Genomic DNA, 12,721 nt, shown 5'->3' with positions numbered 1-12,721 from the left:
ACCTCTGAAGTCAGAGACTTGGGGATCACTCCCAGAACAAGCACATGTTTATCAAGGATTACAAGGGCAGGAGACTTTTTTCATGAGCTATAATTTAATCTGACTTGACCTCCTCCTCCCTGTTGTGGGACAGGCAAGTCCTCCACACATCACTGTCCTGCGATCCTTCCAGCTTCCTTCCAGCTCCTCCACAGCTACCAGCCTGCATGGCAGCTTCTGCCACATTCAGTACCTGTTGTTTTCCCCCTCTGTTCCTAAAGCCCATTGCTTGGACATAGTGTCTTGCAGGAAGGGAAATGGGAATTTAGGCCCCTCCTTTATCACTCAGTGGCTACAATAAACCAGTGAGAGTTGCTCAAGGCCTGACTCCTGTGAAGGTTTATTTCCTCAGAACCAAGAGACTGGGGTGGTGACATCTGAAGCATGTTTACTTTAAAGCTCCTGTTGTAGTTGTTTGCATGTACCTATGAGAAGGAATGTCAGGGTTGGGTAGACTTCTGGTGTGTGAAACTGTACAGATGAAGCGTCTTTCCCCCCACCTGTGACTCTTTCAATGAGACTGTTTTGCTGCTACAGCCATTTGTTCAAGGTTGTTCTGCTGACCAGCCACAGGCAATAAGAAAGATGCAAGTGCCCAGGGAAGTGGAAACAGTCTTCCTTCTCTGCCCTCAGACTCTGCAAATTAACCCCTGTCTTCCTGCATTACCATGAAAGACTGTGAGTGTTACAGTGGTCTCTTTAATTCTCAGGACTGATAAGCTCTGCTATGAAATCTGCTGCTGCTGAGAGTGGCTGTGTGCATCATGACGTGGTTTTCTCCATTAACATCCTGTGCCCCCAGAGGCATCTGTCAGATCAAACTGGAGAGCTGTTTGTATGAGATACGGTACTTCGTGTGGGACTGAGGGAGTGTTAAAAGCTGGAGCTGTAGTGTTGTAGCATTGATAACACATCTGAGTAGGAAAGAAACAGCCTGATTTAGAGATTAAAAGATGTAGCAAAAAGAAGGAAGGAAGAAAGAAAAGCACTGGCCAAAGGCTTAGGAGCCAGGGATCTATTTTTGGTCCTGCTGCTGGCCTTGTCAAGTGACTTTTTAAAAGTGACACCTTCCAGCACTTCCTCAGTTTTACCTCTAATGAGAGGAACTAATGGGGACTATTAGAACATGTCATAAGGTAACTATGGAAGAGAACACTTCAGTTTTTGAAAGGCAGCGAAAAATCTCACTATATGATATCTACAGGTTGGTGCGTGTGAAGTTTGCATTAAAAGCACACACACAGGGAGTAATGGATGTAGCTTCTGCACTAATGTGCATTTCTAAAACAGCAAAGTCTGCAAATGGAAGGGCTGCTAAATGTAACAAAAAGGGCTTTACATAATATTTAAGCTGACTGAATACAGTGCCATTATATTAATGACATATAAAAATTCTCAAGAAACAGTTTCTGTTCTCAAAACAGGGACTTAAAGAGTAATGAGATTCCATCTATATGGTCTTCTGAAGGTAAATGTATGCTTGGCTAAGGTTGCAGCAAGCTTATTTTATGTTTATCTCATATCACTTGCTTTCTGTTTTGTGTAAGTCAGAATATTCTCAACATACACAAAGATAATCCTGTAGGAAAGCAGTAAACAGTCAGTGGGTAAATTCATAGGTTTTCCAGCCTGCTATTGAGGCTCAGGAAAGGAGTTTCACAGGTCTGACTTTTTTGCCTTCCTAGATTCTCTTTAAATTTAGTTACATTTGTTCCAACCAAAGTCAAAATGAAACTTTGCATGGGAACAGGCTGATGCTCTCAGCTAGATCCTGTTTGCATGTGGGAAAATGTCATCATTTAACTTCCTTTTTTTTTGTGTGTATGTTTATGTTTGGGTTTTTTTTTAATTTGGTCTTTGTGTACTGCTTCTAGCAATAATGTACCCAATGTCTTCATCAACATACACAAAGATAATCCTGTAGGAAAGCAGTAAACAGTCAGTGGGTAAATTCATAGGTTTTCCAGCCTGCTATTGAGGCTCAGGAAAGGAGTTTCACAGGTCTGACTTTTTTGCCTTCCTAGATTCTCTTTAAATTTAGTTACATTTGTTCCAACCAAAGTCAAAATGAAACTTTGCATGGGAACAGGCTGATGCTCTCAGCTAGATCCTGTTTGCATGTGGGAAAATGTCATCATTTAACTTCCTTTTTTTTGTGTGTATGCTTATGATTAGGATTTTTATTTAATTGAGGTCTTTGTACTGCTTCTAGCAATAATGTACCCAAATGTCTTCATGCTTTTATTTTATTGGGGAAAAAAATATCAGATTTAGGGGAAAATCTCTGAAAAACCCTCCCTCTCTGTCAAAGGATTACTCCAGAAGGACAAGATGTTTGTGAGGAAGATGTCCAGTGTGCTCTTTAAAGTAACAATATCAAATATTTTCTTCCTTTTCTTTCAGATCAAGTGCAGTTGGCAACGTGTATATGGAGTTATTGATGAGGGAAGAAAAGTGTTGATGTCGCATGTTGTACTTGTTCAGCATCACACAGTGATGGTAACAGATCAGAATGCAAAGCTTTTTTTGAGTTTGCTGATGAGGCACTTTGCCAGATACCAGTTCTGTGTTATCAAGGAGAAGATCTCTGCATATGTCCTGTATCTGTGTGCACATGCCCTGTTCTGAGCATATATACACCCTAACCTAAGTGCCACTATGGGGATAAAGACTGGATGAACACTTGGTTTTACTTAGGATACTGCTTCTTACAAGGTCCTGACAGCAAGCTGGCATAACTCCAGAATGCAGAAGCACAAGAACATCAGTTAAGCATGGGAGGGGTAGTATTTTATAATCATAGACAAATAATCAAGATAGATACTGTTTATGGTTCTGGATTGTTTAAAAATCACAGTGTCCGGAAAAGAATAATTGAAGACAGCCTTCCTTGTTAAGACAAAGCAAACTAAGTCAGTTCATTTGACAAAAGGTAAACTGGGTTCTCTCTACATGTGGAAGGGTTTCTGACAGAAGATAGGGGAAAAGTTGGAGACAGATGCAATGCAAAAAATGGTATCTATATATATTTTAATAATTTATCCTATCATAAAAAAATGTACAGGGAACTGATGGGATCTTTAGCACTTCACATTAAATCAAGGCAGGCATCTTTCTAGAAAACATGCCATAGCTTATCAGAAGATCTATGTTTAATGCAGACACTAAATGTAATGCAGAAGTTAAGAAGTGCTTACACAGTGCACAGAGATGGACCAGGTGATCATGATAATCTCATTGTATACTCAATTGTATAAAAGTGCATAGGAGTCTGCAAAAATTATCAGCCTTGTCTGGTAAGAGAATGCAAAAGTGCTACATGGTACAGAGTATTCCAACTACCACTTCCCTGAAAGAGTTTTGAAATCCTTTTTCGATGTTATCTGCGGAACTGTAAAAAGAGAAAATGACCTCTGTTCCTAAATAAGCTGACATTACACACTACAGGACATGCAAAAAAACAAAGTAACCCTCAGAGTTTTCATAAAAACTTCTTGCCCCTAATAGAGTTGACTGTGTTGAGTTGTCTTGTTTTGACCTGAGCTGCTGGACTTTGAATGCCACTATCTTTTAGCAGGAAGGAAAACTGATGACAGAGCAAGTTATTTTCCTGACAAGATCATGTGTGGTTTTTTTTTGTTGGTCTGTTTTTGGTTTTGTTGTTGTTGGTTTTTTTCCAATAATGGGTATAACCTGTTTCTTTTGCTTTGTTTTGTTGTTTTTAACTTGGGATTTAATGAGCTGGAGATAATATTCCTGTTTATTGTTTGGTTTCTTTGTGTATGTGTCTTGTCTTTTCCATTAGTTTTTAGAGAAACTGCAATTGCCTGTTGAGACAAGGAGGGATGCTGTGGCAATGGAGAGGTCCTTGATGAGGCTAGTCTAACGGTCCTGAGTGATTTAGAATACTGCCATGATGCAACCTGATTTCATGCCTGTAAGTCAATCAATCATAAAATCAACCACAGAATGTATGGGGTTAGAAGGAACCTTTAAGGGCCTTCTAGTCCGGCCCTTCCTCCACCACCTCTCTGGGCAACCTCTTCCAGTGCTTCACCGCATTCATTGTAAAGAGCTTCTTCCTGATATCCAATCTAAATCTATCCTGATCTAGTTTAAGGACATTGCCCCTTGTCCTCTCGCTACAAGTGCTTGGAAACAGTCCTTCCCCAGCTTTCCTGTAGGTCCCTTCAGGTGCTGGAAGGCCACAGTAAGGTCCCCCTGGAACCTTCTCCTCTCCAGGCTGAACAACCTCTGTCTCTGTAGGAGAGGTACACTAGCCCACTATACCTTTTTTACCCCTTTTCTGCTGTGGGAGATGAGCCTTATTGCCCAGGACTGTGGGCAGGTAGCCTGGGGGACCTTGTCCTCATGCAGCACTTCTCTGCAGTAGTGGAAAATACTCATGGCATTTGAAACACTAGGATCATGCCTGTTCCTCAGGGTCCTGCTTTGCTGTTAGTGAGCTACACTTACGCTCTGTCACTGCCTAGCAGGAGTTTAACATCTGACTGATTTGGCTGTGTGGCTCAGAGTTGTTTAGGCAGGTTTGAATGATTCAGGCAGCAGATTAGGGGGGTTTTGACTATGACAGAAACTGGTACCCTGTCTGCAGAAGGTCACACCAACCCTTCCCTTGCTCAGGTGCCCTGGAATCACAGCATGAGCAGGCACTGTGTACTTGCTCATGGCTGTTGATACTAAGTCTATAAATTTGACCTGGTGTTCAGTGAAGCCTGGCTAGAGACCCCTTTTTCTGTTAGCACAGTTGTCTCAGGGGCTGTGAGTGCCATTTGTACATCTTGCACAGCTGAAGCAACTGTGTTGAAGGATGTTGATGTTTGTGATCAGTCTCCAGAAGGGGGACTGTCCAGGGAGGCACTTCTGTAAATGAGGTGCCCCATCACTGCTGGTGGTGCACTTGTTGCCAGTGCTGGGTGCCAAAAGTGCCTCTCATCTCCTGTGCATGGCTGTTCATCTGTCACACAGGACAAAATGTCCTGTCAAAGCATGCTGGGCACCCTCCTTATGTGCAACATCTTATTTATAGGAAGAGGGGAAACTCACCTTGTATATAAACCCAATAATCTGTTGTTTTTATAAATCAAATCTCAGCAATCTAATTAAAAAATTATTAGTAAGTATTATGTAAAGAGAAAGAATACATTTTTGCATAAGAAGTATTGATAACGGTAACACAGTTAAAACCATTATACACACAATTATTGATTTCTACCCCTTTCCCCAATTTTTTGCTCACCTTCCCTCTGCTCCTCTGGTTCCTCGGGTTGGTGATTTGACTCTGGTGATGGCGGGGTGGGTGTTAAGGCAAGTTGTCAGCATCTGGAGACCTTCACTGGAGGAATGTGATGTTCATGATTATGTTTTTTACTTTCTCCCTCTAGGATCCACTTTAGGTCCTTTTTATATGCTTGCTAACATGCTTTTAAACCTCGCTCTTTCTCTGCTGGCCTGCAAATCCATGTTATATCTGAATGTACTATATCTTGTGCCTTTTATATATGATAGGTACTATTTCTTTGTTCTTTTTGTTGCCCTGAAGTGAGTTGTGTCCAGACCTGCATTTAACTGACCTGCATTTAACTGATTGTTTGTACCTGTGAGGTCACCAGTGCCAGGCTTGTGCCCAGTCTCTTATAATCCCATGGCTGTACTCCTCTATGCTGCATCCTGTGTCTGTCTCCACTTCTCAATGCCAGACGAAGAAAAATAAAAATTAAAAATATTGCCTGTAGAATATTCTACTTCACCATGTGGTGAAGTAGAAAATTTAGAAAAGAACCCAAGAAAGACCTGCAGTGAGGTGCAGAGCACCATAGTTACCTGCACAGCCTGAGCATGCTCCTGCTGGAGTGCAGCAGTGTTTGCAACTGGTTTTTAATAACTTGGTCATGAAACTCCACCTTCTTTCCAGTGTTGCTATGAAATGCAGCACAGGCATAGTCAGTGAGATATGATTCAACCCACAGTTGTGTATTTTTTTCTTGCATGTAGTATTCAACCAGTTGATTTATAAATATGCATTCTTTGAAGTTATCTGTATCAGTATTTGGAGCTCATGAGTTAAGTGATACTTGCAGTCCAGAAACATGAACTTTCCTTGTATTCTAACTGCACAATGTAATTTACTGTTTAATTGCTTTTCTAGTACCTCGTTTCAAATGACAATTTCAAGTAGCATTTTTTAATATTCCTGTGAAAGAAGCAGAGATTTCTGTCCTTGCAGGGACATTGTTTCAAAATTGAGAGCCAGCTGAAACATTTGAAAAAATTGCCAGCTGTTCATTATGACTTTTCATCTGGATGTTGACCCCAACACAGCTGAGCTGCTGGAACAGATCTGATGGGTGTTTCCTACATCATAAAACTGGACACATGAGTACAAGCTTTGACAGAGGCTTCCACAAAGCAACTTGAATTTCTCCAGGAGCAGACTGGGAATGCTCATATGACCCATTCAGCTTCTGGAACTAGAGATCACATCTGAGTGAGGGGCAATCAAACAAATTACCTAATTTGAAGTGTGGGTGTTTGGATCAGCTTTTTCATCCTTTGTCAGGAATGAGGAAATTTTGTTTAAAGATTGTTTGGTTCTGGCTCTTCCGTTGTTGAGAACAGCCAGAAATTTCAGTAACAAATACAAAAGCTGAGTGTGCAGAGACCAACTGAGATTTCTCCATAAGCTTTGGCCTCTGCCTGACCCTTCTTCCATTCTACACCCAGGTTTCACTTGTCCATGATCTGAGAAATAGCACAGTAGGGCTATTACAGCGTGGCTGACCACGGATCTGCATCTTCTCCGGTGTCTAATAAGGCTTTTCCTGCAACTGGAACAGTCAGAATGTGTGTGTGCTTGTTTCTCCTTTTTCTCCAGTTTCTCATGGGTAGCAAGGAAAGAACCTGCATTGCATCTTTCTTTACAGCAGGGGCTAGAATTTCTCAATTTCAGCTTTTAATTTTATTTGTAAGAATTCAGATGATATGTAATTGAAATTGTCCAGTTCATTCAAAAGATGTTCTAAGGGACAATGGCCAGTTATGTGAAAGTACACATGGGGGGTCACTCATGCAAGTGCATACATACCCACCCCTGCCGTCAAATGGAAATGAGGCTGACTATTTGGTTTAGCTGTAAGCTGTGTTTGCAGCTATCACAACCATTTCAAGAGAAAAAAACCCACACAAATGTGTGGGCAAACCCCCAGATGTTTTTCTTTGCTGATCCTGAATTAAGTGGCGAAACCAGAATCAGCGCTAATACAAAATATAAACATTCATGTAACCTTTTTTCGTTGTTGTTCTGGCATAAATAAATAAATAAATAAATAACCTTTGGGGGCTGTGATTGTTTTAACCTGCCAGTAACCCCCCTGAGCTCATCAGAGCAAAAGACAGTGAAAGCTTGTTTATTGTCCAGCAGGCATCTACACATGTTGTAAGTGAAGTTCCATCTGGTCACAACATCATGGATCATCTGGGTAACAGCCAGGCTTCATTTGCTTCATGTCCTGGGCAGCATGGAAGCAGCCGAGTAGGAATATTTCAATGACTGACCAACCGCAACCGACTTTGCCCCTGAGGATTCATCTGATAATGGCTTCTCGCTGCAGAGCAGTAGAGGCTCTGCCAGTTGTTTTCTTTCTTAAATTACTCAAGCTGGGCTCCATGGAATGATTTCACCTTTCTATGAGGTATGGACAACTTACTGGAGACATGGCCTGGCTCTTACCTTGCAAGATCCAGAGGTGGATGTTGTCTGTGCCTGAAATCCTTCCCGAAACATGTTTGTAAGCAAAAATGTGAAGAAGTCTGTGCTGCCTAGGACAGCTGCTCTTCTGAGCCTGACCGGGTGCTTGCATGGGGGGAATTTCCTACCTCTGTGGAGGGCACATAAAGGGCTGCTATATCTGAATTTTCCAGGCATTTCAAGTCATTTGCACCTGTTTTGCACAAGGACAAGAGGTGGAGAAAGTAGAAGCACTGCTTAGTTCTGCTTAACCCATGCCCTGAGCACCTCTGAGAGACTTTTGTTGGCTGGCACCTCTATCGTGGGTGGGGCAGGGCTGGGTGGGCAGGGGAAGCACTGCCTCTGCTGCCAGAGCTTTCCAGCTTCCCTGGCTGGCAAGGAGATGCTCACTGCTGGCGAGGCTGCCCACAGCTCTAGGAGGATGTCCTGCTGCCAGATGTATCATCCTCTCAGAAAACTCTGTTCTGCAGAAGGTGGGTGCTGTGCAATGACAAAGTGTCAGGAAGCTGCCTAGCACAGTTTCAGTAGTAAATGTTGAGGGAGGCAGTGCTTGCTGGGTGAGTAATAGCCCAACATGCTGCATGTATGGTAAGAAGTGCTTCCCAAAATTCACCCTATTAATACTTTATTGGCAGTGCCCGAAGAAGCCTTTAAGTGCAGCAAATCTTTTGAAGTTTTGTAGGTGTCTTATTGCTTGTTTGTTTGTGGTATCAAACTTATTCATTGAGTGATATGGAAAAGTACCTGAATTTACCTTCAGAACTGGCTGAGAGGGGTGTTCCTTTCTGCTTTAAAAGGTGGGCATCTCCTATAAAGATACCTTTAATGTAAGATGCTGGAGGAAAAAATATCCAGAAAAAGATAGCTGAGATAGGACGGTAACTTCTAAAGAGATGTTCAGAAAATCTCAGGAAGAAAGTATCCCGATGAATTCTAGGGACTAATTCTATGATGATTTGCAGTCAGTTGCTGCAGAGACAGTATTTTGAGGATTTCACTCACTCCACAACTGGGTGTATCTGTGCCTACAACTTCACGTGGCCAGTCCCGGTGCAGCCAGCAGGGAAAGATGTGCTTGGAAGTTCACAAGGCTAGACTGCACATTTCCTATGTCTGTGTCTGTATGTATCTGTTCATATCTGGACAGAGAGAGATAGAGAGATAGATACAGATACCCTGTAAGGAAAGATTCCGAGGCAGGCACACACATCAACATCTCCAGACAAATAAGGTCAATAAAACCAGTGTCGTTACCGCCCGTATAACGTGATGCCCGAGCCTAAGGAGGCAGGTAACGCCGAACTTCCCTTCAGTCTAATCAAATCCCCACCAAGCGACGTTCCTTCTCCATCACGGCAATGGCTGCAGGAATCCGCTTGGAGTCACTGTGACACCGCGGCGGGGCCGGAGCGGGGCTGGGGGGGCTGGGGCCGCTCCCCGGCCCGGGTGTCACCCCCCGAAATCATGTCACATCTGCTCGCGCACTTGGGGGTGGGCGTTGACGGGATGGGGGTTGCTGACCTGTGTCTGCAGAGATGTGCTTTGGGAGGGCTGGGAAAAATAGCATCTCCTGGAGTGTCCAGTGAAGATGGCAAAAATGGACAGAGATTGGCAGAGCACAGCTACCCAGGGAAGTTTTGGGCTCGGATTTTAAACCCCCAGCAGCAAACGGTGGTTTTGGTTTTGTGTGGGTTTTTGTTTGTTTGTTTGTGTTTGGTTTGGTTTGGTGTTTTTGTTCCACTGCTGTTATACTGAAAGTCTCACAAACGCTGCAGTGGTTAAGGCAGATGAAAGCACAAAGTATTTTGTGCACCATTCTCAATGGATGTAAAGTATTTTGTGCAATGCTATTTAACAAGGCTACATGATATATAACAAGCCAACGTTAAAGTAAGTCACTTACAATGGTGCAGTCGGCAGAGAGGTAAAAAAGCATTCTGGCTGTAGGCAACAATGTTAAAAGTCTATTCAATTATTGCCTCACAGTTTCAGTGACTAATAATGACTTGCATGGACATGAATCCACTTCAGTGCTGTAAAGAAATCTTGTGTATATTTCAGAGATGGGATAATTTTCCCTGGGCAGGAACAGCGTAGTCGTGTCTGTCATGAAATATTCTGCCATCCTCTGTCCCTTCTCCATGTTATCATTTACAATCTAGATATTTAGACCATGCCAAAGTACTGAATGAGACGTTTATGGTACCACTACTGCTCTAGTTGCTATATCTCTTATTTTATCACCACCGTTCTGATTTCAAGGGTGATGTATTTGCTCCCGAACGACATCCGGAGCCACCAAACAAATGCATATGGAGGGGTTTTTTTAAGCAAAGGACCAAACCAGAATGCAGAACTGATGCTGAGCAGGCTGCAAGCACAGGCTGCAATTCTCTGGGCAGTTCCAGAGACGCTGTGGCAATTGGTTTTTAACAGCATTTATCGAAAGGGTGAACAGGGTGTGAAACGCTGCGAAGGAAGCTACTGCCATTAGCCTGTTAATGGCAGGAAATATTTTGACGTTAGCTTAAAAAAATGCACATCAGCTCTTGTCATTCTGAGTAGACAATATATTGTATTTCTGCATAAGACTTATAACAAGTATAAAATAATAATAATTTAAAAAACCCCAAAACCCTCACCAAAAACCAAATAACTTTTCAGCAACAATCAGCACATCGATATATTATTGCATATATTTACTTTTTAGATGAATGTTATGTATAGGAATGATTCATTTATTTGAAATTGTTTTCAACACTGAAGTTTCAATGATTGTCACAACACCGATCTTATCAGCAGAATATGCTGAAAGAAACCAGAGGATTCTATCTTGAAGATTTCTATAAATGTGCTCACTTACTACAGAATAGGACAGTGGTATTTTGCAGCGTTCCAAGAGTAAAACAGCCTGTGGTGCTGTGCAGGACATCAAAATGGAAACTTCCACAGCTTCTGGGGGATGTGAAAACCGTTCCCACATAACTATTCAGGTAAAATGCTGTGTTTGGTTCCTTCCTGAGTAAGATTTCAGTCCAGCTTCTGTAGACTCGAGTCTTTAGAATGCAAATGCCAATATTTACAAAAACCAAATAACTTTTCAGCAACAATCAGCACATCGATATATTATTGCATATATTTACTTTTTAGATGAATGTTATGTATAGGAATGATTCATTTATTTGAAATTGTTTTCAACACTGAAGTTTCAATGATTGTCACAACACCGATCTTATCAGCAGAATATGCTGAAAGAAACCAGAGGATTCTATCTTGAAGATTTCTATAAATGTGCTCACTTACTACAGAATAGGACAGTGGTATTTTGCAGCGTTCCAAGAGTAAAACAGCCTGTGGTGCTGTGCAGGACATCAAAATGGAAACTTCCACAGCTTCTGGGGGATGTGAAAACCGTTCCCACATAACTATTCAGGTAAAATGCTGTGTTTGGTTCCTTCCTGAGTAAGATTTCAGTCCAGCTTCTGTAGACTCGAGTCTTTAGAATGCAAATGCCAATATTTAATTATATAACTTTTTTTTTTTTTTTTTTTTTTTTTTTTTTTTTTTTTTCCCCCCTTCAGCTGCTTATTTGACCTGAATTATGCTTTCCATGTGAAGCCTAATTTGTCTCTGCGGAATGGTGTAATTTCCACTATCTGTATAATTAAAACTGAACAAATGCATGCTTAGAGTTTCCACTGTGGCCAATGACACATTTCATTTGGTTTATTCACCTTCATTCTGTCTGCTCAATCCAGCCTCAGTTTATGTGCTATCTATTTCTACAACAAACCCTCTTCTGATATATGACTTACATGGAAGTGATAAACAGTTCTTATGACTTGCTTCAGATTTTAGTGGATTTCATAAAAAGCCTAAATGCAGAATAGTGGAAGAACCAGAAATATTCCCAAGAAATAGGGATCCAAGCAAATGCAGACATTTTCAATCTGATAATTTTTTAAATGAAGATAAACCACTCAATAAACTTCCATAAATGTGGAGTCACTTTTCCAAGAAATGCTGTTGCCAAAACTCTATTAACTATAATTTAGGATTGTTTATACTATAAATGCAGTCATTTGGCTCTTTTTAGCAAGTGATGACAGCTTAAAATTATCCAAATGAACTGTATCACAGCATTTTTCAAGATAATTGTTGCACTAATTTTTTTATTTGCTAGATAAAAAGTACTTAATGTTTGATAAAACAACCTTAAGGAATTAATTAATTGTCAAGTCCTGCAAATCCATAAAAACTTCTCTTTAATATCATCAGGAGCACACTCTGACCTGGAAGGTGGGGAGCTAGGTCAGGTAAATTTTACTGTACGCTGCTGATACCTATTGCACTGTGAACAAGTCTTCAGCACAAAGCCTTGGAGTCCAGTAGCTGGCAATGAAACTGCTCCAAATCCCAGGTAATTATAATGCTCTTGTTTTTGTGATACTCCTGGGTTAAACCACTAACACTAATTTGACCTGAAAATTGCTACTAGATTTTCAGGGGCATTTGAGGTGTTAATAATTTAATAAAGAGCAACCGATGCCTTGTGTTACACTCCTTAGCAGGAACTTTCAGGAGCTTTTAAAGCTAAATATGTAACACCCAGGACATTCCCCCGGGGCACTTCTGGGGTGATCACCGAGGTGCTCTGCAGGTCTGCTCTCCCCTCTTTGCAAGGACAAGAGCACCTCAAGTGATCCTTCCCTGGAAGCAGAAGGAGGATTCCTTAATTAGGAACTGGGAAGTGTCCCAAAAGGGTGAGGACACTGCTTTTGGCTTTTCACAGCCATATGAGAATGAAGGAGACTGAAACGCACCCCAGGGACCCTCACTAAAGGGCACCTCTGTGCATGTTCGTGGAGATGTGCCACTGGCTCCCAGCTAGTCCTCCCCACCCACTTTTGGTCC

This window comes from Chaetura pelagica, unplaced genomic scaffold (assembly GCF_000747805.2).
Source record: "Chaetura pelagica isolate M959 unplaced genomic scaffold, ChaPel_1.0 scaffold307, whole genome shotgun sequence".
Lineage (NCBI taxonomy): Eukaryota > Metazoa > Chordata > Aves > Apodiformes > Apodidae > Chaetura > Chaetura pelagica.
This window is presented reverse-complemented; position numbering follows the sequence as displayed.